At 39.2% G+C, this 24,223-nt stretch overlaps 2 long non-coding RNA genes across 2 annotated transcripts; one reads left to right on the forward strand and one right to left on the reverse strand.

Moving 5' to 3' along the window:
* Positions 1-6,596: 6,596 nt before the first annotated feature.
* Positions 6,597-22,522, forward strand: LOC122672752. Its single transcript, XR_006334472.1, has 3 exons — positions 6,597-6,607; positions 11,629-11,636; positions 22,444-22,522. It is a non-coding gene; the product is annotated as an uncharacterized LOC122672752 (long non-coding RNA).
* Positions 22,523-22,634: 112 nt separating this feature from the next.
* Positions 22,635-23,608, reverse strand: LOC122671032. The gene is made up of 2 exons (XR_006334305.1): positions 23,550-23,608; positions 22,635-22,746 (listed from the first exon to the last, which is right to left on the reverse strand). It is a non-coding gene; the product is annotated as an uncharacterized LOC122671032 (long non-coding RNA).
* Positions 23,609-24,223: the final 615 nt, after the last annotated feature.

The following is a 24,223-nucleotide window of genomic DNA, read 5'->3' on the forward strand; positions in this document are numbered from 1 at the left end:
CCGATGAAATTACACGTTAGAACAAGGAGCTCCACCCTTCTCTGTTCAATATAATCAACATTTGGCATTCAACAGACCTCTGAGATCTAAGTAGGCGTAAGGCAACAGCATTCGTGAAGCTCATTTACAGATTCAAAAATAATGGCATTACTAAGTGGTTCTGAGGTACAATACTTATATTGTATGAGAGATGCATTAATGCTGTCTGCAACAATTTCAGTTTCCATAAACCATTAATGTCAGGAAGTAATATAAACTCACATAATGGCCCATGCAATATATACAAATGATATCAAACATTAGCCAAAAAGTTTCTCATCTATCCAATTACAAGATGGATCAAAATAAAGAACATATACAACCAGTTACACAGTTTTATACTCCACCACACAGGATCCAATTATTCACTGTCAGTGTCATATTTTGGCAAACACACACACACACAAAAAGTTATGAAATTGCATAAAACTGGCATTCATGAATCAGCATCCCACAATTCGTAAAGACAGGCCAAGGGCAACCAATGTTTATTCTATGTTATCTAAAAAAGAAAAAATGAATTTTAGTATTCCCAGGCTCTAAATAGGTTAATCCAGCCCTCTCTCTCTCTCTCTCTCTCTATATATATATATATATATATATATATATTCAGAAAATCAAACCATTGCGCTTAACAAGCTTGATCATGAGGAGGCAAGACAAAGCAATTTGGCTTTCGATAAATCCTTAACGTAGGGCGTCAGACCTGTAGTCGTTTCATAAATGGAATGGAGGATAAGCAAGGAGACTCAAGGAAAATTCTTAGTCGTTTAATATATATATATATATATATTCAGAAAATCAAACCGTTGCGCTTAACAAGCTTGATCATGAGGAGGAAAGACAAAGCAATTTGGCTTTCAATCAATCCTTAAAGTAGGGAGTCAGACCTGTAGTCGTTTCATAAATGGAATGGAGGATAAGCGAGGAGACTCAAGGAAAATTCTTAGTGGTTGTGGACTCTTACCATTAAAATAGAGGATTACTCTCTAAAAAACACAAATTACCGCACAAACATGAGCTACAAGTACTTATCACAGTATATGAACAATTAATATGATCATGGCCATTACTAGATAGGAAAGAGTTGGGAAAAAAATAAATAAAAGCAACTATGAATGATACAAGGGAGACTCTACCAGCTAAAATCTATCTTAAGAACAAGGAATAATGCTCCCAGGTTTCAATCAAGTTCTGCCAATCTTTGTCTAACACTAAAGTGGCAACAGAATAGAAAGACAAAATCTCTGGAATAATAATGCCTCCAATACTACAACCAAAATTGTAACTGAGGAAACTTGGGGGAAAATAAAATTAAAAAGAAGAAGAAGAAGAAAGAAAAGAGAAATATGAAAGTTGAATGGTCAAGCTTGAAATTGAAAGCCAAATTTTTGAAACTTGCAGAAATACCATCCTAAAAGAGGACCCTTACTCTAATAATACAAATTAAAAGAGAGAATAAAGCATGAGATCATATTCCCAATGAAATTACGGGTTAGAACAAGGAGCTCCACCCCTTCTCTGTTCAATATAATCAACATTTGGCATTCAACAGACCTCTGAGATATAAGTAGGCATAAGGCAACAGCATTCGTGAAGCTCATTTACAGATTGAAAAATTGAAATGGCATTACTAAATGGTTCTGAGGTACAATACTTATATTGTATGAGAGATGAATTAATGCTGTCTGCAACAATTTCAGTTTCCATAAACCATGACTGTCAGGAAGTAATATAAACTCACATAATGGCCCATGTAATATATACAAATGATATCAAATATTAGCCAACAAGTTTCTCATCTATCCAATTACAAGATGGATCAAAGTAAAGAACATATACAACCAGTTACACAATTTATACTCCACCACACAGGATCCAATTATTCACTGACAGTGTGTCATATTTTGGCACACACAAAAAAAAAAAAGTTATGAAATTGCATAAAACTGCATTCATGAATCAGCATCCCACAATTCGTAAAGACAGGCCAAGGGCAACCAATGTTTATTCTATGTTATCTAAAAAAGAAAAAATGAATTTCAGTATTCCCAGGCACTAAATAGGTTTAGCCCAATCTGTCATGGCTAAGAAACCTCCCTCCCTCCCTCCCTCCCTCCCTCCCTCCCAGAATATCAAACCATTGCCCTGAACAAGCTTGATCATGAGGAGGAAAGACAAAGCAATTTGGCTTTCAATCAATCCTTAAAGTAGGGAGTCAGACCTGTAGTCGTTTCATAAATGGAATGGAGGATAAGCGAGGAGACTCAAGGAAAATTCTTAGTGGTTGTGGACACTTACCATTAAAATAGAGGATTACTGTCTCTAAAAAACATAAATTACCGCACAAGCTCCAATAAAAGGGCATACCCAGTGCACGAGGTTCCCGCCACTGTGGGATCTGGGGAGGGTCATACTGTACCCCCGCTTTGCGGAGAGGCTGTTTCCAGAGACTCAAACCTGTCACCACTTGGTCAGAATGGAGCAACCTTACCGTTGCACCAAGGTCCACTCCTCTCCAATTCAATTAAAAACTAGGGTAAAGTACCACACAAGCTCCAATTTCCAATTCAATTAAAAACTAGGGTAAAGTATTTTAAGCTCACTCCTTTAACAAGGTCCTCAATAGTGCTCAAAATCATACAACATGCAGTAATGCCACCAATTTCCAGGCATGGTATAATCAACTTTCGGCATCAATATGACATTTCAAAATCAAGCTCTACCAATCACTAAAGACCTGATTTTTCCTAGGGCCCCTACAATTGTATGTAATTATCAAGCAATTTTATTTATTCTGAATACCATAATCTGATCATAAGTTGTAGGAGATACTAGTCCTCCCCCCCAAAAAAAAAAAAAAAAAAAAACCCAAAAGAAAACACGCTACTGATCCTTAAAACACCACAAATACCTTGCTTAGATTAGTGAACTGCAGCAGTCTATTCACTACCTACTATCTGTTGAACAACGGTTGTCAGTGAGAGGAGGGGTGAATCAGTGACCTTAAAAAACTTACCCAATTCGCTAGTTTCCTCAACTCACTTGTTGGCGTCACTGTCATACAAACCACACAGGCACATACACATTTACATATCATACGCAACCTGTAGCAGACACGCACACACACGGCTATCACTAGTTGGGGGCTATCACCAACCACTAATCATAAATCCCATCCACATACACAAACCATCCTGCAAAGCACCATAGTTCGAGAACTCGCGAGATCTCGGCGAGTTTCTCGGTTTTTTGAGAAACTGAGACGAGTTGGCATACGAGTTGCAAAAGTGCAACAACTCGACCGAGATCTCGCCAAGTTCTCGAGATCTCGAGAATCTCGACCCAAACTCCTTTATATAAGTGCCAGATCTCGAGATCTTGGTGGAAAATATTGATATACAGACACCTATCTATGCAAACCTTGGTATACAGACACTTATTTAGGCCAGGAACTAAGACAGACACTTATTTATGCCTAATACCATTTAAGTAAATGTTTTTGTATTTGTATTTTATTTACTTAAGATATTATTCATAAATAAGCAAATACCCCCCTATTTGAATCCAATAAAAATAGTTAAAAAATCAAATTCCAAAAGGAAAAAAAGTCAACCCCCAGTTCAAGAATAAAACTGGATTTTCGGCTAATGGGGACATCATGCCGCACCATTACCGGAGGCCCTTTGTGCACTACTACCAGAGGCGCAGGAGACTACCATGGAGCCAGTTACTATGGTTCGATGATGCTTTCAGAGGCTACAGGCTAGCGCGGGGCTGTTTAAACTTCTAGGGTTATTTTGGTCTTTTCATCTTAGTACTTGCTGTTTAGACTCCTAGGGTTATTTTGGTCTTTTCATCTTAGTATTTGCTGTTTAGACTCCTAGGGTTATTTTGGTCTTTTATCTTAGTACTTATGTTAAATAAGTGAACGGTGTTTTAGTACTTTTATTTATTTATTTCTGCAGTTTTTTTTTTTGTTTCAGTCTTGTAACTTAAGTAAGGGTAGTTTAGGCATATGACTGTTTTAGTTTCTATTTAAGTGTATTGAAACTTTATTTGGAGGGAACGAATGAAGAAAAGAAAGATTGCAAGCAGTGCTGCGACTCCCTCCCTCTCCTCTTTGCGACTTCTCTCCCTCTCAAAGGTACGGACTCTCTCCCTCTCATCTTTTCCTCTTTCTTTCTTTCTCTTCCCTTTCCCTCACGTCTCCCCATCCTCTTCTCTCTTTCTCCCTGCTGTCGTGGTCCCTATTCCTCCCCCTGCTGCTGTCGTGAGACCATTCTCCCCCCCTGCTGTCGTGAGATCATTCCCTCCCACCCTGCTACTGTCGTGGCCCTCTTTCACCCCCTTCCCCTTGCTGTCGAGAATCCTTTTCCCCTCCCTGTCCTTGTAACTGAATCACCCCAGCCCCATTAAAAATTATTCCCTCCATTCCCCTCCTTCTCTGTTAGCCAAAACCCTTTGTTTCCCCTTCCTAAACCAGTCCCTAACCATCCCTACCCTATTTCCAGACTTCTCCTTGAAACCCTAACCCCCTACAACCCACCCTTTCTTTAAATCTAGAAACATAATTTTATTTTGAACATGTTTGCATGACCTCTCACTACTTTCAGACCTGAAACAGTATTTATTTTACACTAGTTGTGCTGTTTTGGTATTGCATATGTTTCTAATGCTTATTATCAATGGCTTCTTATCTTATATGGACTGTCATGCATGCCTACTGAACCCTTGAATGTAATGCCATGAATTTACTTGCCTAGCCTTGTGGAATTAACCATATAGGTTGCTAGAATTGATTCCTAAGACCTATTGGTGTTCATTCATGTGATTTCTATTGATAATTGCCATTAGTAAATTCTGTTCTTTTATGTCTGATGTTGAATGTGGCGCTGTGCGAATTCCAGCCCTTGCTTTAAGTCCCCACTAGGGTGTTACACCTGTGAACCCGTCCTATTGTGGGATTCCCTAGCTTCTAGGGTTTGTCCTGCATCATTGGCGGTAGGTGCAATTTTCAACTTTCTAATGCTGGGGTTTTTCTCAAATCTAAAAATTCCATAAATCTTAATATGGTAAAACATTGCTAAAAACCAAAAGTGCGGTAAAATATTCATTTGTTTTGATGTCCAAGAAAATATTTTCATTCAAAGCGATTTTGACAGCATTCGAGCACACCAAATTAAGTTTGACCGGTACATAACTCTTATTTGGATTTTGTTTTTGCAAAATCTGATAGTGCCATTGTGTTTAAATGGCCTAAAATAGGCTGAATACAAAGTTTCAGACCCAAACTAGGTCTAAAACCCACCGAGTTAAGGCTTCGAGTCGAAGAAAAAAAAAATGCACCAACTCGGCGAGATCTCGCCGGGATCTCGACTCGACTCGGTTTTTCAAGGGACCGAGTTGGTACTGAGTTTCGAGTTTTAGTACCTTGCAGAGCACACATCCACAATATCCACAAGCAATGCAAACCACAACACTGAAGAATACGGGGTTCAGCAGTGTAACAAATCCTACCTCATTACAATGCATAATACAATAGAAGCTACAACCCCTGATTTACCCAGAGCATATAACTAGGAAGGCACTACAACGCCCAACGTTTAGGTAGCTACAACCCTTGTGTCCCACACCTACTGAACACCTAGTACAATAAACAATGGGCTTATATGTTTTGCCTTAATTACAAGCTCAAACTAGTCTAGGCATTTTATCAAACACCTTGCCAACACACTAGTACATATAAATGGGAATACAAATAAAGGTTACCTCCAACCAACGTCAGTCTTGTTACTAGAACGCTCCGCCTGGAAGAACGTCTGTATAGTAGTACCAAGGATTCAGCCCCCTAAACTCCATATCACGAAGGACCTAGCCCTAGGCAGGATCTTCTTGAACAAAATTTAATGCTGGTTTGGTCTTCAAAACTGAGCAACAATTGATGGAACTGGTAGCAGATATTCCTTAATTGATTGCAGAACTTGTATCAGATCACACAATGAAAAAAAGAAAAAAAAAATAGAAGATAGGATAGAAAAAGGATAGTTTAGATTAAGCCTCTCACTCTCTCCCGGGTCTCTTACCCACGGCCTCTCATCGTACCAGCCTCTCACAGCTACATGGCTAACAGCCACTCTTTTTTTTCTCTCATTGTTGGCTGGTCAATATAGCCTCCTGCTTTATTTATAACTAAAGCATGATTACAAATAGTAACTCCCCTTTTGGCTATTGAGAGGATTACAAAATAGAAACCAAACGAAAATAGAAACTAAATCTAACTGAAAGGAAACAACGGACTGAAATAGAAACTTAAGAAAATAGAATAGAAGCTAAGCCTACTTTCTAAATCTGAAATTAGAAACTATCTAATCTCTTACTATAACCAAATTGGAAACTAAAAATAGAAACAAGGTAAACTAACATTCCGGCTCCTTTCTTCGTAATTTAAATTTTTATTCATCCAAAAAAAAAACATAGCTAAACAAAAATTGGAACAAAGTTGTCCATATCTTGTACTCCATGCAAGCTGTCCATATGTGCCCCCAAGTCACTGTTCACGTGAACAGTACTCAGGTACTGTTTATGTGAACAGTAACTCCCCCCCCCCCCCCCCGGGGGGGTCTTGGTCCCTCCTCTTCCTTCATGCTTCCATCTAGAGTGGGTTGCCCTATGTGATGCTCCATCGAACCAAAAAAACCAGCCACATCATCAGACCAGGCTGCCTCTGACAGCAGTTGAATCTCACAACTATACTGGGCTGGTTTTGGGGCTTGTTCCTGAGGCTACACATGGACCTGTGATCTACATCAGCTACTGTTATTGGAGTTGTTCTTTTACAACTAAAACCACTATAGTTATCACCTTTCTCTTTTCTGTACATCTTTATGATATATATATATATATTGGGTCTTTCTTGACATATCTTCTGGTGGACTTTTTCTTAGGAGGTTGGAAGATATCTTGGATGCTTTTGCTGATAGAATTTCTAAACCTTCCCTTTATTTGACGGATAAGATGCAAATTGCCCTTGGTAAGCTTACGAGATATTCATGGTTCTGCTGTCTAACCAAAATATTTTTACTGCAACCTTTGAGCTTGTACCGTACTAAAGAAAAATGTGCAGTAGTTGGAAGCCACTATGCTCTGATGTTTGAGATCCTTTAGCTGATCCTGCATCCAAAAGAGTGTAGTACTCGGGTACTGTTCCTGTGAACAGTAACTTTTTTTTTTTTTTAAATTTCTGTCTTGGTCCCTTCTCTTCCTTCATGCTTCTATCTGGAGTGGGGCTGCCTTATGTGGTGCTCCATCGAACCAACAAAAACCTGCCACATCATCAGACCAGGCTGCCTCTCACATCAGTTGAATCCCACAACTACACTTGGCAGGTTTTGGGGCTTGTTCCTGCGGCAACACATGGACCTGTGATCTACATCAGTTGTGCCGGTAACTCTTCTTAAGTCTTCTTCACCACCGAAGCTTCACCCAAGTCAAGCTCCTTACAAACCCTAGGTTTGTACACTCTTCTTCTCCTTCTTCTCTCTCTTCTTTCAATCAAAATCCTAGATGATGTTTTGTAAGTTTGAAGAATCCTTCCCTTCTTGTGCTCAAAGCCTCAAACAATAGGAATTGAAGAACTCTTCCAGGATTCTCTTGGAGAATCTCCTCCCTTCTCTTTTACGTTTTCTTCTTCTTCTCAAACCCAAACCCTTGATGAAGCTTGATGCACTTTAAGAATCCTTCCAATGGAGCACAATCGATGTCCGACTTAAAGGGTTTTTCTTTGAGACTCTCTACTCTTCTTTCTTCCCTCTTCTTCTCTAGGGCTATTTCCTTTTTTTTTGTAGGAGTTCTTGTGTTAACAACACTCAAAAAATGATTTTACTGAGCACTAACCCATAGCCAAAATGGACCAAGATGAACCGCCTGCGGTTCGACCATATCGAGAGCGTTGTCGGCAAAACGACTATACTGCACTCATCTGGTGTCAGATTGACATGATTCTGGCAGCATTGGAAAAAGACTTGAAGTTCAACAACTTCCATGATATGAGCTTCAACCGAGGTAGAGAGGAAGACCTAAAAAAATGCATCACAGGCTGCTCTCTATGCAAACTGAGCATACTGGTCACACTTTGTTGCCTTCGCATTCGAGATCGTAGGGTCATCGATCAAGCTCGGATTTATTTAATTCTTGAGGCATATAAAAGAAGAATTTAGGCTCTCCAACTCACATGTTTTGAGCTTCCTCTGATTTGGCCTGAAACAAGCTCGAAAGCCAATTCAACAGGCCGTTAACCAACTCCGATTTGCTGCCCAGATTCCTGAGCTGGCCATCCTTCATCCGGAGCTGATAAAAAGACCATTTGGAGCCGGACAGTGTGCAATATGTGCCGGGATTTGTCAGAACCCAAGAGCTACACCCCTTCATCATTTACCAACATCGCCCCGACCTCCGCTCATTCAACAACCATATCTCACTCATCTGACCTCCGATTGACCCGATTCTTTTTCCATGTGAAAGCTGACTCAATGGGCTCCAACTTTCATCTTCACACCTTCAACCCAGGTTCAGTGCACGACTGCACGGATCCAAAAAAATGAGCTTGAAACTGATGCATGTGTAGAAAATGCTTCCTGAAACATACGCGTCATACCTGAAAAATAAGTCATAACTTCCCACTCTGCTATCAGATTGATATGATTCAAAAATTGATGGAAAGGTAACTCAAAGATCTTCATTTCTCAATTCTAATGATTTGAGCTCCTCCAATTCCAACTAAAGGACAGCCAAAAAAATCAGTGAAGGTGTTCCAATACAAACTTGCAGTCTTCCTCGTATAACTGCATCCTTCACTTTTGGCAACCCTACTTCACCTTTGGCAACACACCTCATGTACTCAAGGGCTTGCACTTGCCTCCTCATCATGCCAAACACATTTCTCAACAATCAACCAATGATGATGATGCCAACTGTCAACTAACTCTCCAGCTATGCCAACAGAGCCATATAAGCCCATCTCATTGACACAACCACTGCCTGATACTGCAAGTCTCTAACACTCCGTTGATTGCCCTCTCAATTGCTCGACTGCTGCCACACCATCAATGGCACATCTCCATAGTTGTTGCCCACTACTACACTGGTAACTGTATATCTGCCATGTCAACCCAGCTACACTCTGACTACTCTGCTCTGGCCACCAAATAGGATTTAGATGGAGAAGGAAGAGAAGATCGCACAAGCACTGGCTTCATTATTTTCAATCTACTCCCACGATGGGGATCACAAGCATATATAAAGAAAAATAATAGACTTCTAATCACAATCTAAAATTATAATGGAATCGAACTCTAAGACTAAAAATGGAATGAAACTCTACCACAACATAGCTTAAGCAAAAGATTACAAGATAAATCCAAATAAATAAACAACTAAGATCCTACCGAACCACAACCAAACTTGGACCCTGTTCTTGGCCGGGGTCCTCAAACAGATTCGGTCTGGTCCAAGGAAGTACTCCTGCATCAGCCTCTCACCTAGAACTTGACAATCATCTTACCAGTCCACCTTGGCATCCCACCAAGGGATTCACTGCATCTCACAGCGAAGGAGCTCTAAATCTCACAAAACTAACAAGCAGAAGCTATGTTTGAATATCTTAAAGCTAAGTATTTCCCCAAGCTTTCTTTCTTTGATCCTAGAACTAGACTCCGCAAGGGGTCATGGACCTGGAACAGTATCAGTAGTGTGGCTGAAATAATTAACAATATGATTATTAGAAGGGTAGGGAATGGTAGATCGACGTTTTTCTGGACTGAGAAGTGGGTACCTTCGATACCCCATGCTCTCTCCTCAATTTCTCTTTTACCTTTAACATCTTCTTGCTTCTCTACTATGATTGCTGATTTTATTTCCCACTCAAATTGGAATCAAGATCTTTTGACACAATGGCTGCCTGATTCAGTTTACTCGACAATTCGGTTGATTAATGTCTCTGACTCACCTGATTATTGGTGGTGTGTAGGTTCCAAAACTGGAGCATTCACCACCAAATTGGCTGCAAATTTGATTAATTCTCATGCTCTCAGCCCCAACCCTCTGCTTAAATCTTGGTGAAATTTCTTTTGGAAACTCACAATCCATCCAAAGTATAAAGTTTTTTTCTGGCGTTTGCTTAATGCAGGACTCCCTACCAAGGATACTCTTTCGAAATGGATCCAGATTGAACCCTCCTGCATTTTTTGTGGCAACTGTGTTGAATCACCATGGCATCTCCTTTTGTCTTGCAAGTGGGCCAAACATATTTGGGCTGCTGGACCATTAGGCCTCCGCACTGAACATCTTAAGTTCTCTAGTCTTTTGGACATGTGTACTACATTCCGGTTTAAATTTGGTTTAGGGAAACAATCTTTGCAATGGTTTTTTAGTGTGTTTATTGTAACTTGTTATTTTATCTGGAATACAAGAAACCGGGTGATATCTTCTTCATCCAGGCCTGATCCCCACGGGGTCTTGCATGCTGTAAATAAATGGATTTCATATCTAAAGTTGACCCCACCCACTACTCCCCCCCCACTGTGAATCTCCCTCCCCCCCTGATGACTATGGCCCTCACTCTTCTAACCAGTTTCCTATGCTTGAATTCCCTGTTTTAATTTGTGCAGGACACAATAGTTCTGGATTAACAACAGCAGGTTGGGCTTTTAGCATTATACTTCGTGGAAGAGTTCTGTTTTTTTATGCGGGTCAACTAACTTCCACTAATGATTTGGAACCTGATCTGCTTTGTATAAAAAAGGGGTTAATATATGCTAAGGGTATGGGTATTGATGTGAAGGAAATATGGGTTTCTAATCCACTTATCACCGAGATGCTGCCTTCTCCAACTACTAAACCATGGCCTTGGGATGTGCTCGTGGACCTTCTGTTTATTGTAGATATGGCTCCTAGTGTTACTTACTACTGTAAAAATACTGATCCGGTCAGGTTTGTAAAAGGCCTAGCTAAAGCCAGGCAATAAAACCACCATGTACATTTTCCTACTACTTAACGCGTATTTTCTGTGTGTTTTCATCAAAAAAAAAGAAGAAGCTATGTTTGAATATCAAAATCATAAGGGAGTTATATAACCCCTTTTCTTTTATCGAACTAAGAAATAACTGAATTAGGAATCTCTCCATGCACAAGCTAAGGAAAGTCCCATTACAACTTCACTCTTGAAAATATAAAGTATCTAGAAACTCAAAGAAAATGAAAACAAACACTTAATTTATATAGGCCTCAAATACCTCATATTTGGGCTTTATAGAATTGGCACATTACAATAGCGAACCCAAAAATACTATGCCCATGGTAATGTAGCTCTAGGTAGGAGAAAAATCCCACTAGAGGCCAAGCAATGGGATCTAAAGAGGGGCTGTTGACTCGAATGGGCAGAATTAGGGTTTTTAGGTTAAATTCTAGGGTTAGGTATGGGGGAATGGGGTAGTTTATATCTGATTTTAATAGGCAGACTTAGGGGAAGCTATTAATACAGATTTGACACAGATTTGAATCAAAATTCAGATTCCAGAATTTTAGGGTTAGGGTTTTGGGTTTTAGGGAAACAGCAAAGTAGTCAAAACTAGGGTTTATAATGGGAATCTGAACCAGGGGTTAGGGTCGAGTGTTCAGATGTGTAGGAGGGAGGTTCGAGTGAAAGGGGCTTGGATTTGAATGGCTGGAAGTATGAGATCAGGATTCTAGGGTTTGGGGTTTTAATAGGGTTTTATAGAACTAGGGTTTTGAGTGAGAATTTGGGACAACAGTTCAGTTCGAGTGTAGGACTGATGGAGGGGAAGCTGTGATCAGAATTTGGTAAGATTCTGATAAGGGGTTGTTGCTGGATAGGGCTTAGATGATTTAGGGTTTTAAAAATTCAAACAGAAAATAAGAGGGATCGAATGGGAGGAAGAAGAAGGAACAGAAAATTAAACTTCAAACTTACAGCAGATCTCCACCGGCAGCAAGTCTGACAAGGGTTGAAGGATAGAGCCACCTTCAGAGAGAGAACCTCCCAGCCGTCACGGCGTAAGGAGTCACAGGAGATCCACCTGTCTTTCTTCCTTGATAGATCCACAAGGCAACACTCCAAAGGAGCAGCAGCAGCAGCAATCGGCAGCCAACAAATCAGTCTTTTCAAAAATTCAATTGTGGAGGAGCCTCCACGATTTAATTTATTTATAATATGGCTTTATGCCAAATCCTAATACAACTTAATGACTACTCCTTCACAAAATCGTGGAAGGGAGAGGTTTAAATCTAAACTAATTAATTAAAACAGAAAATGACCAAGATACCCCTACTAACTTAAGTTAAGAACTAACTAGCTAAATAACTTGAATTGGACCACTTGAGCCAATTGGATACAACCAATTCTATACCGGTTCAATCTAAAAACAGAAAATTAAACTAAGTATGGAGAATACTAGCAAATAAACCTAATCTATGGCTCCCTAATTAAGCCCTAAGTTCAGGACTTATTCTTCTTCCTACTTGGAGCTGCATCACATGGCCCATATAATTTATTTCACTCAATATTAAGCCTATTGCTTCATTCTTGGTCCAGTCAGACACAATTGATAGCCTGGTTTGCTGCTGGCCCTCTTGTTTTGCTGAACTGCATCAGTCCACCACAAGAAAGATGGTGGTCAATGAAAAAAACAAAAAAAATAACAACAACAGAACACCTGGACGGCAAAATCCCTTCTGCATACCCTTCAACTTTCTCAATTTGAATGCCAAACCTTCTATGCATCTGTCTTCCCCCTTAGCTGTAATTTGCTTGAACAATTCTGAGAAAAGCATATTATGACAGGCTTGTAAAGATATTCAGGTTTACTGATTTAGTGAACATTAGTACACTCGTGTAGATGTTTGCTCGGATCTACACACAAAGGCTATGTGCAGCTACAAAAGATCCCATCCTTCCCCATGACAGCATAATACTGGCTGTGTTGATAAAAATGGAAGCTATAATTCCCTTGCTGCAGTATTGGTTTCCTATTTGGTAAAGAAATCCAGTAGGAGTTTCTAAAGGCTCTAAGAGAACAATAATATATCAAATAGTTAGAAATCATCCGACGAAGCTGAATTTGCATGCATATAATCTTTTAGAAGGCACCTTTCAAATTAAAGATAACAGATTCAAACCCTTTGGGAATTGAGTTATTGGGGACCCAATCCCCAATACAGGTCTTTAGATGCTCTATATCTTACACTAGACTAGGAATGTTTCATTTATCTAATTAGCTCTCCCTACGTCACAAGAAAATCCAAAACCACCAAAGTTTATGTCAGAATGACAAAAGAAGAGAAAAGAAAGGTGGAAAAAAGAATAAGCAACTTGACCGGGTTCTAACTAATTACCAATGCATGCCATATCATACAAGGGTAAAGGTTTTGATGCAGATCAAATCGATAGATCTGCTGTTCCCCCTGACTTTCCTCATTGTTAAAGTGTACCATAAGGGGGAGAGGGAGCCCTTGATATTTTATGTCGATAGAATTAGTTAGAGTTGGTTTATGCCAAGTCTAGTTAAGTCATTGTTGGTACTTTGGTTGTAATTTGACTCTAAGTAGGATTCTTAGTTTAATACAACATATAAGTAGTGGGCCTAGGGCACAATAGGTACGATTCTGAATCCTATCTTCGACTAGGATACTCTCCCCTTTTCTCCAATCGTCGCTTTCTCTCTCGGTTTTCTTCTTCCTTCTTCTTCTTCATAGGTTCTGGTTGTTGACATCAGGTTTTGTCACATGGTATCAGAGTTATGAAGAAGAAGAAGAAAAATATTAATATATACACTAGTTAATCCAATAAGATGAAGAACTAGGGTTTCATATACTGATGAAGATTGATGCATTTGTCTGAAGATCATACCTGAAGAAAATCATATACTGCGGATCAGTTCTGCCTCTCAACTTGCTGTTTTAGTTCTTTCCTTCAATAGCATCTGAACAGATCTAGTTTGATCTGACTTGTTCTTCACTGTAGACTTATCGTGACATGCTACCTACTGTGATACACTGCTGCTCTCTTCATGTAGTTTTTGCATTTGTTTGTGAGCCGTGGGGCCTGTGGCACTGTGTGGCTGAAAACAACCGTCGGAGCTCTGCAGCCCCTTCATGATTTGGACTGATCTCTTAAGGTTCACTTACATACATAGTTGCCAAGGTGTCGCCTAGGCGTCTAGGCTGATTTTTTGGGGTGCCTTAGTGGTATCGAACCAGGTTTGGCCCTTATATGCCAAATATTATTTAAATGTTTTTATTAGTTATTTCGTTTACTTAAGATATTATTCATAAATAAGCAAATACCCCTCCCCTATTTGAATCCAATATAAAAATAGTTAAAAATCAAATTCCAAAAGAATAAAAAGTCAATCCCCCAGTTCAAGAACAAAAACTGGATTTTCAGCGGTAAGTAAAATTTTCAACTTTATAATGCTAGGGCTTTTCTCAAATCTAAAAATTTCATAAATCTTAATACGGTATAAAATTGTTAAAACCAAAAAGAGCGGTAAAATATTCATTTGTTTTGATATCTAAAAAAAATATTTCCATTCAGAGCGATTTTGACAGCATTCGCACACACCAAATAAGGTTTGATTGGAACATAACTCTTTCAATATAACTCAAATTTAAGCAATATTAGATTTGTTGGAAAGCTGGTTCTGTGCTCTACCCAATACAAAAAGTCTCATGTAAAAATAAAATCATTTGACCAGTCAGACTTCTTAGAGAACAAGAACATTTCTCTAAATCGAGAGCAGTTTAATTACTTATAGATAAGATCATATTTTCTAAGAACATTATAAACCAAATGGAGACTAGATATACCAGGACAATGACCAATTCCAAGAATAGTATAAACCAAATGTATGTTTTGATTGTTTCAAACTTCCAATAACTTGCTTCTTCAGTTCTGTTGTCTTCTAGATCTATGTTGACTTTTGATGACTTGATGTGGCTTAATATTGATTTTTGATAACTTAATGTTGATTTTTGATGACTTGATGTGGCTTAATATTGATTTTTTATGATATAAGGTATATATTGTAGCATACTAAATAATGTTAGAGAAGTGGGGAAATAAAAAATAACACTCGGGCGCCTAGGTAGGCGCCTCGTCGCCTAAGCACTTAGGCACCCCTCTACCACCTTGGGTCGCCTTGCCGCCTTGACAACTATGCTTACATAGCCTAAATCGAAGAGTGTCTTCCCCAAATCTTGCTGGATTTGTTAGTTGCAGGAATCAATTTCAGAATCTGGTTTTTTTGAACCAGAGTAGAGCATGTACCTACCGCCACATCTTCAATCAGGTTGATCTTATTCACTTGTTGCTTGCTCTTTGATCTGATACCAGTTCTATTCAATAGGACTTTGAGTGCCGACTCTTCGCCTGAAATTTCAGGCCCAACCGACAGCAACTTAAGGAGTTCTTTTTCTCTCTTTTTCATGGGCTCTGGTCTTCCACCTCCTTGTTTCGATCGGGAGGTTGAAGACAACCACCCTTTTTCTCCCACAAAATAAACACCTTTGTGTTAACTTACTTCTTTGCAAACCCCCCCCCCCTTTTTAATTGACTTTCATACCCCCTTACTCCTTTATTCTAGCATTTCATTATTCTTGTTTTAATTCCAGAATTACCCCCAACTAGAACAATTGTCTCCTTGAAGTCCCAGTTCTTTTTTATACCGAAGGAACCTACACTGTTCATTATATTTACAGTTCTGCCACTCAATTCCGGATTTGAGTTATTTAGTGTTTGTATGGGTTCATACCAAACCCAAATAGTGTTTTGCCACTCTTTTCTTTGGTTCTTTTGACATATTCACATTTCACAGTTCTGCCATTACATTATTACTCTTGGTTACCAACTATTTATGTACATGTGCTTTATATGAATATCTAGCCGTCAGATTATCACCAAGTTCTGCAGTAGACTTTGTTTGCCCGGCTATTACACTTGCTCAGAAAATTTTCCAGATCATTGTTTTTTCTCGGGTTTCTTGGTAACCTGCTGATTTGGTGCATGTACAATGTATTACAATCCGGCCGTTGGATCAAGTTACAATTTTCAGCATATATTCTACACTATTAAAATAACACCCGTCCAAAGTATCATGCCATTCTGAGTAACCCCCCCCCCCCCTTATACTTTTGAGATATGCAATTTCACCTAAATCTGGACTTTGCATTCTGTTCTGACTGGGATATGATGATTGGACTGCACAAGTGCTTTTTGGTGTTCTCCCCTGCATTATTTGTCCACATATAGTGCTACACGTGAGGGGGAGATTGGAGTTATCATCTGACATTCAGAGATTATTATTATTATATGTTCATGTCATCTGTGCTCTTGAAATCAGCAACGCATTTTCTTTTGAAGATTGTTACTTGTGGGTTTCAGCAACAAAATTCTATCAGTGGTTCACAGCAACCTATTATGCTGAACTTTTATTAGTGGTACGCAGCAACCTATGTTGCTCTTATATTAGTGGTTCACAGCAACCTACGTTGCTCTTTTATCAATGGTTCACAGACATGGCTCTAAATCTTGGTCAAAACTGCAGGTTTCGAACGAGATATCTCGGTTTCTCAAGAAACCAAGACAAATCTTAATGCCATCACTTTGCACCTGATTTCAACCAGGTTTCGACATGTTTCGGCCATATTTTGGTAGTTTCGCAAGTTTCGACCTGAACCACCTATATAAATTCACTTATCCCCATTGAAACTTGACGAAACCTGGGAGTTTCAACCTGAAAGCGGTTGAACCACCTTATTGATACCAAATAAATTTTTTATATCAAAACAAATATAAAAACATTTACTTAAATGATGTTTGGTATAAATAAGGGATGATTCTGGTTCGATACCATTTCCAAGAACAGTATATACTATCAAACTTGGGTCAAAACTACATGTTAGAATAAGTAGTTCTACCCGATAGGGGTAGTTTTGTCATATTTTATATTTGTTCTCCCTTAGCCTATTCTTATTTGGGTATTCCTAGGGCAGGGTAGCTTTCCTAATTCTAGTATGATTATTGTAACTCTTTGATCATAAATAAAGGAGCTTGGTGATCCATATTGATCACTCAAGCATTCAGATCTCAAGGCTGTTTACATGGTATCAGAGCCAATTCTGATCTAACAAACAGCTTTCTCAGTTTTTGGTTTTTATTTTTTTCCCCCTCCCCTCCACGGTTTCTAGCTTTCTCTTCTCTATCACTCTCAGCTCTTCACTCTCATTCAGGGAAGCAACTATGAGGCGAATCTACTAAGGATTTAGATGCTGCCCTCCATACCACCTCATTAAATACTGAAGATCATTGGTGTGCCCTGATTCTGCTGGCAGAACTTCTCCAACCTTGAAGATCGAGTTCTTACTACAATTGAAGATCGATTCGTCCTTTTTTTGAAGGTTTTTTTCTGCTATACTTGGTGCACACCTTCTTTGTTTGAAGACTGCAGGAGTGGATCACAATCAATTCAGATCCAGACCTGCAATTTCTCCAAACCCAGGTTTTCCTAATTTTTTATCTAATTAGGGTTTCTAATTGGCTCATCCGACAGTACTGTTTTTTGCAGGACATATTCCCCACTACTAGAGGGAAACTTGACCTCAGTTTCAGTCTATTATGACGGCTGAAATTTCTGCAATCTCAAAACCCAGGATTCTCCTTGATTCTGACATCTGCCCTGTTAGGGTTTTTTATTTCTTCATCAGAAGTTGCTGATTTTTTTAGGACTTATTCCATACTACCTGTAGAGAATTCGATCCAAGTTTGAGCCTATTCTGACGGTTCAATTTGTGGGAATTTCAAAACCCAGGATTCTACTCAATTCTGACATCTATCCTGTTAGGGTTTTTTATTTCTTCATCAGAAGTTGCTGATTTTTTGAGGACTTATTCCATACTACCTGCAGAGAATTCGATCCAAGTTTGAGCCTATTCTGACGGTTCAATTTGTGGGAATTTCAAAACCCGTGTCTTCTACACTTTCGACATCATGTCTGATCTTACTTCAGCTGACTCAGATGGATTTGCTCATCCAGAGTACCTTCCTTTTGCCTCTCCCACTAAACTAGATGGGACTAATTATTTGATGTGGTTAAGGTCTACTTACCTTACTATTGCTGGCCGTGGTTATACAAGACACCTTACAGGCAGCCTTCTCAAACCTATTGAAGAAGGACCTGCCCTAACTCGGTGGTTATCTAATGACTCTACGGTAATGTCATATCTTACACATTCTATGCATTCTTCCATTGCACCCGGTTATCTTCTCTTTGACACTGGAAGGCCGCAAAGGATACCTATTCCGAGGTTGGGAATAATGCTCAGGTATATGAGTTAAGAAAAAAAATTCATGACACTAAACAGAATGAGTTGACTATCTCTCAATACTATGCTGAACTTCGCAAGTGCTGGCAAGAACTTGATCATTACTCTGATTATCAGCCCACTACTGCCAATGACATTGCTACGTACAGGAAGCATGTCGATAAAATTAGGGTTTATGATTTTTTGGCTGGCCTTAATGTTGAATAGGATCCAATTAGGGTTCAGATTCTCAGCAAGGATCCCTTCCCTACATTGGAATAGTCCTATACATTGGTTCATATTGAAGATCGACGACAAGGCACACTAAGGCCACATGTTGGAAGATACATGGAAAACCAGCCGACTTTGAAGCTAAGCGTGCTGCTCAGAAATCGAAAAACAAGGCTAGTCATACTGAGGCTGTCACTACTACTCTTCCTACTAACACTGGACTATCCAAGGATGAACTTCAGGCTTTCCGTCGTATGTTACAGGCTTCCGCTACTTCTACTACATCGACTCCTACCAGTTCTTCCAACCCTCCAGGTTCAAATTTAGCCCATTAAGGTATTTTTTTTTGCTGGTCAGATCTCAAGGCCGTTTACACTACAACTGCCATTTTGAGTGTTCTTTATGCGAAACTAATGCATGGATTGGGTTCAAAATGTCAAAAATAGGCAACACAACAAAAATCAGGGGGAAAAAACAACTTATGGGCCTCGAAACCAAGGTTTCAAGTTGGTTTGGAGAAAGTACCAGGTTTTGACCGAGATATGGTCGAAACCTGGCATATCTCGGTTTTGGGGCTGGCCAAAACTGGCCTTGAAACCGATATTTAGAACCTTGTTTAGAGCAACCTATGCTGCTCTTTTATCAGTGGAATGTAGCAACCTATGTTTCCTTTTATCAGTAATTTGCAGCAACCTATGTGACACTTATACCAGTAGTTCGTAACAATCTATGCTGCACTTCTATCTGTCTTCATTGTGGAGATACTTACCACTTGCCTTCCTTGAAGGGCTTATGATGTTGATGTTTCTGTTGCTGCTATGATAATTTGGCTTGCGATTGGTGTTCTCTAGCACTTATTTTGTTCGTTGTTGTCTGGATTTATTGGATACAAAGATTTTTCTCTACTGTTGTTGTTGATAGTTGGTGTGCTTGTGTTGGTATTGCTACCAGAATGAAGTTCTCTCTGTGAACATTGGCATCGACGACTACTATATTTATGCAAGTTGGGTTCTGCTGGTTGTGTCTAGCTTTGTTGTTCCAAGATGAAGCGTAGGATATATATATATATGCTCCAGCTTGAAGGGGAGCGGGAGTCCTTGTTATGCTATGTCATTAAAGTTAGTTAGAGTTGGTTTTTACGCTTAGTCTAGTTAAGTCATTGTTGATCTTTTTTATTTACTTGGGTTGTAATTTGACCCTAAGAAAGATTCTTAATTTAATATAAGTAGTGGGCATAGGCCTCGATAGGTACGATTTTGAATCCTAGTACCCTTTTCTTCTATCGCCTCTCTCTCGGTTCTCTTCTTCTTCTTAACAGGTTCTGGTTGCTGAGACCATAGTTCGAAAACTCAGCGAAATTTCGCCAAAATTTTCTAAATTTTCAGTAATATTGATGGCCCGAGATGAAATAACATACGAAACATGGGACTGTCATTGTTTCGCCCCGATGCATTCTATGTTATAAATATACACTGTTTCGCGAGTTAAGGTCGAAATATCGACCAGAACTCGTTGGTTTCGGTGGTTTCAACCTAGAGAAGGGGAAAAGTGCTGAAAACTTGAATTTTTTGCCAGATCACCACTCTATACTACTGGAATACACTGCCAGGGGTTGCCACAACACTCCAAAGAGATCAGTTACTGCAAACTGGGGAAGATTTCGCCACATTCAAGTATCGTTCACTGTACTTGGGTGCCTATGTATTGTTCATTGTACTTGGGAGCCTATGTATTATTCACTGTACTCTGTAGTTTGTAGTTTCTACTTTAACTATTTCTTAAATAATTGATCAATATTATGTTCCTACATCCATTGTTGCATAATTTACTTGTTTTACTTGTCAATCATGTCTTATAGTACTAACGTGTAGAATACACAATATTACATATGATATACAACAGGGTTCGACATTTACTGCCAACCAAGTGCAAATCCAAAACACCACTTTGTGTGACTTTTTTGCAATTTTAAGGGTTACATATGTTTATTTGGCCAAAAACAAGGTTTCCCTAAAGTTTTGGAGCCTACTATGGCCATTTGCCCACTGAAACATCAAATCACAATAAGCCGGAGAAAAATGCATGGTTTCGGCGATCAGTGCTTCGGTGGTTTCGACCTGACCCAACACCAAAACGAGATGAGTTTTTGGACCTTGGTTGAGATCAGGTTTTGTCACACTGGTTATCTTCTAGAATGTAAATTTTTTGTTATGCATACGTAACTCCTACATTTGCATAACCAAATTTCAGACAAAACAAACAAAAATGCAAAATTTTGTAGTGGTAGAAGTAGGCATCTCTGAGTCATGTCAAGGTTGAGGTCTATATTCAAGTGACAGGCATAGGTGCGGCTTAAACTTTGAAGTGTCAATGTAACACATATGGCACTAATTGAAATTGAATCTCTCGACCAACCCAGTCAATAGAAATACAAGGTGCGATGATATATTATTAAAATGAACTGATAAATCGGAGCAGTATCATTAAGGACAACTGTAATAGACAATCTGTTCTAACAGCTGATTGGAAATTCCCACTGGTTGAACAGTTTTTGCCAAAAAATTCCACTCAAGCCATCAGGTTGGGAACTCGATTGCCTGGATTGCCAACAAGCTACTTGTGCCAGGCCTGTTTATAAAAAACATTGGAGCTGAGAGCCACAAAAGGTCATACTATCATATGGGTCTTACCTTTCTTTAAAAAACCAAATGAGTCGAACCTGAATGACAAGATGAGGTTTAGGCACAGTTGTCAAGGTGTCACCTACAACCCCTTGAGGTCCAAGCTGACCGGTCGCCTAATGTGCCAAGAAACCCAGACGACCAGACCTAATACCCAATGTTCTTTGTTATAAAATTTCATTCATTTCCCATTTCTACACTTAAATGTTTCTACAATGGCACAAACTCCCCCCTCATGTTCTATATTTTGACCTCTATAACCCTATATTTCATATATATTTCCATTTATAAGTTGAAAAGTTAATGGTGATTCTGAGTAACCTACTGGATTTGGGCTAGAAACCTCAAATAAACCAGAATCACAAGAAGGTAGGATCCAGATTTAGGAGCAAACTTGTTAATGTAGCCAAAACAGATAAGATGCGAAAGAACTTCTGGTCAAGTAGTCTATACAGGAAGTAGAATATTCCACCAAAGTTTGAAAATAATCTGAAGATTAGATTTAGAATTATATAAGAATTTGAATGCAAGTAGGAAACTTGAAAAGTTAGGGTTTCAAACAGAATCAAGTACCAATCTGATTTAATGATTAAACAGCAGTCTGGATCCTAAAACAGTTGCAGGAATCAAATTCAAGAGATTGCCTCCAAAAAATCAGGATTTGAGAAATTGAATTTCAGGAGGATTTAGCATGCGGAGGAATAAACTATAGTTGTCACGGCGTCTAGGCGAGCCAAGACATTGGAAGGGGCCTAGACGCAAGGCAAAACCAACAAGGGAACCAAGGCATCCAAGGCACCCGCCTAGGCAACGCCTTGACAACTATAGAATAAACAAGTTCATATCTGAAACTGATAATGAAAGGTAATTACAGGATAAAAGTTAAAGTAATGACCTGATAATTCAACAAAGATTTAAGTGCAGGAGATAGTTGATAAAGAATCCACCAGATTACATGCGGAATCCACAGCAGAAACACATCTGAATCCACAGATGCAAACACCCTTGAATCCACAAGAGTTGGCCTGAATCCACAGAACCCAAATGGATTGAAGCCTTCATTCATTCATCTAAATTATGGGTAGGCTGTAGCCTCTTGCATACTTATTTTGAATAGTGTGATGCAGATAAATCACATAAATGAGATTATTTTAGTAGAAATAAACCTTGGGTTGGGCTTTATACATGTTGGGCCTCTGGTCAAGTGGAATAGGCTACTTTAATGGGCCTAAAATAGGGGAAGGAGGAATGGATACGGGATTTATTATTTACTGAAGTTGTGGGATCTATAGAATCTTTTTCCTTTAATTTTAGTTATTTTTAAAGTGTTTTGGTTGGCTGGATTAGGTCTCTATGAGTTCAGCCTTCTTTCAAGTTGTTTTCTCCATTATTTAATACTATCCTAGTCAATTAAGACCGCCTCTTGATGTAGACAAAGAAAGTCGACTGCCAAGATCGATTCTGGGTTGTTGAGGGTAAAGAGAAGAGGGCACTTATGGGAGGAGTTATGGAGAAATAAGGTTGTAAAGGAAAGAGGTTGCAGGGACTGATTGTAATGATGAACTTGCTGAATTAAGCTGCTGTGATTGATAGTTTAGCTTGAAGATATAAAGACAGGATAGATAGTTCAGACAACTAGAGTCTTACTAGTGTCCCACCATAGGAGTCTCACCTAGGTCACACATTAGGAGTCTCACCCAAGCAAGCTTGATAAACTCACAAGCACTCTTCAAAGAGAAGATGACAAGTTTTTTTCTTTTAATTCTAGCTGCAGAAACAGCCTCCACAATTTCTATATATAGGGTAGTAAGAGCTCCCAAAAACCCCTTAGATACACGTATGGTAATTAATAGACTGTTGGTATTCCCAACTTAGTGGAGTACCCATTACATAGAAAACATTCCCTTGCATCTAGGAACAATAAACAAGAACCTAGGAACTAGAAACAAGAAAACTATAAGTAAATCTAGAAAGTTGAAAAGACTTCTAGGAAGATGAGAAGTCATAAACTTCTTGTTGACTTGTGGGCCCAATGGCAGCCCCAAGAGTCCACGAGTGGACTGGTTGGGTCCAAAATAAAGCTTAGTTCTTGTTGGGCCCCATTGGGAACTTGGGCTGGAACTTCTTGCTGGTCTGTGCATTCAGCTGCTGCTGGGCTGTGGGCTTAGACTGGGCCTTTTTTTGATGGGTCGGTTGCTGGATCTGAAGGATGCTCTGCATCACCTCAAAGGTAAGCTATTGGCTGGAAAAGTTTTAGGCTTAGTTGGAGTCATATTTTAAATAAGTTTGTAAGGGGCTACAGCCCTGTAGACGAATTTGCGTTATAAAAATTGGTTTTGCCTTTGATTATGTGGTGATTCAGAGCTCCCTGATGTGGTGATTCAGTAGGAACCCTGGTGGTCATTTTAGGAGCCCTTAGTGGTGATTCCAAGGCTGGGGTTACTGGTGTTGATTCAAGCCCCGTAGATCAGGTGGTTATTCTTGATCATGTCTTTTCTAAATTACTTTTTTCCCATAATTTCAGTTCCTATATAAGAGGCATAAAATGTCTGCCAGTTCTTTATTTTCTGGGTTTTAAGAATCCTAGCCTCAGAAGGATTCTCTCATTACTTCAAATCTGTCCATCAGATTCAGATCATATTTACAGGCTCAATCTATTGCTTGTATTGTTAATTTGACTAGAATTTCAGGCTGATCCAAAGACCTGGTTCTATCCTTATACCTGCAATCCTGTCACAAGCTAATCTCCCACTGGATTTACCCTGGTTCGAGTTTAGCACAACATAAAGTGATAGATGGACTCAGAATCAAGAAAGGAAAGGCCTAAACCAAGAATAGTAATAGATAGACTCAGACTCAAAAAACCAAAGGCCTCAACCAATTCTGAACTGAAAAGG

This window comes from Telopea speciosissima, chromosome 8, assembly GCF_018873765.1.
Source record: "Telopea speciosissima isolate NSW1024214 ecotype Mountain lineage chromosome 8, Tspe_v1, whole genome shotgun sequence".
Taxonomy (NCBI): domain Eukaryota; kingdom Viridiplantae; phylum Streptophyta; class Magnoliopsida; order Proteales; family Proteaceae; genus Telopea; species Telopea speciosissima.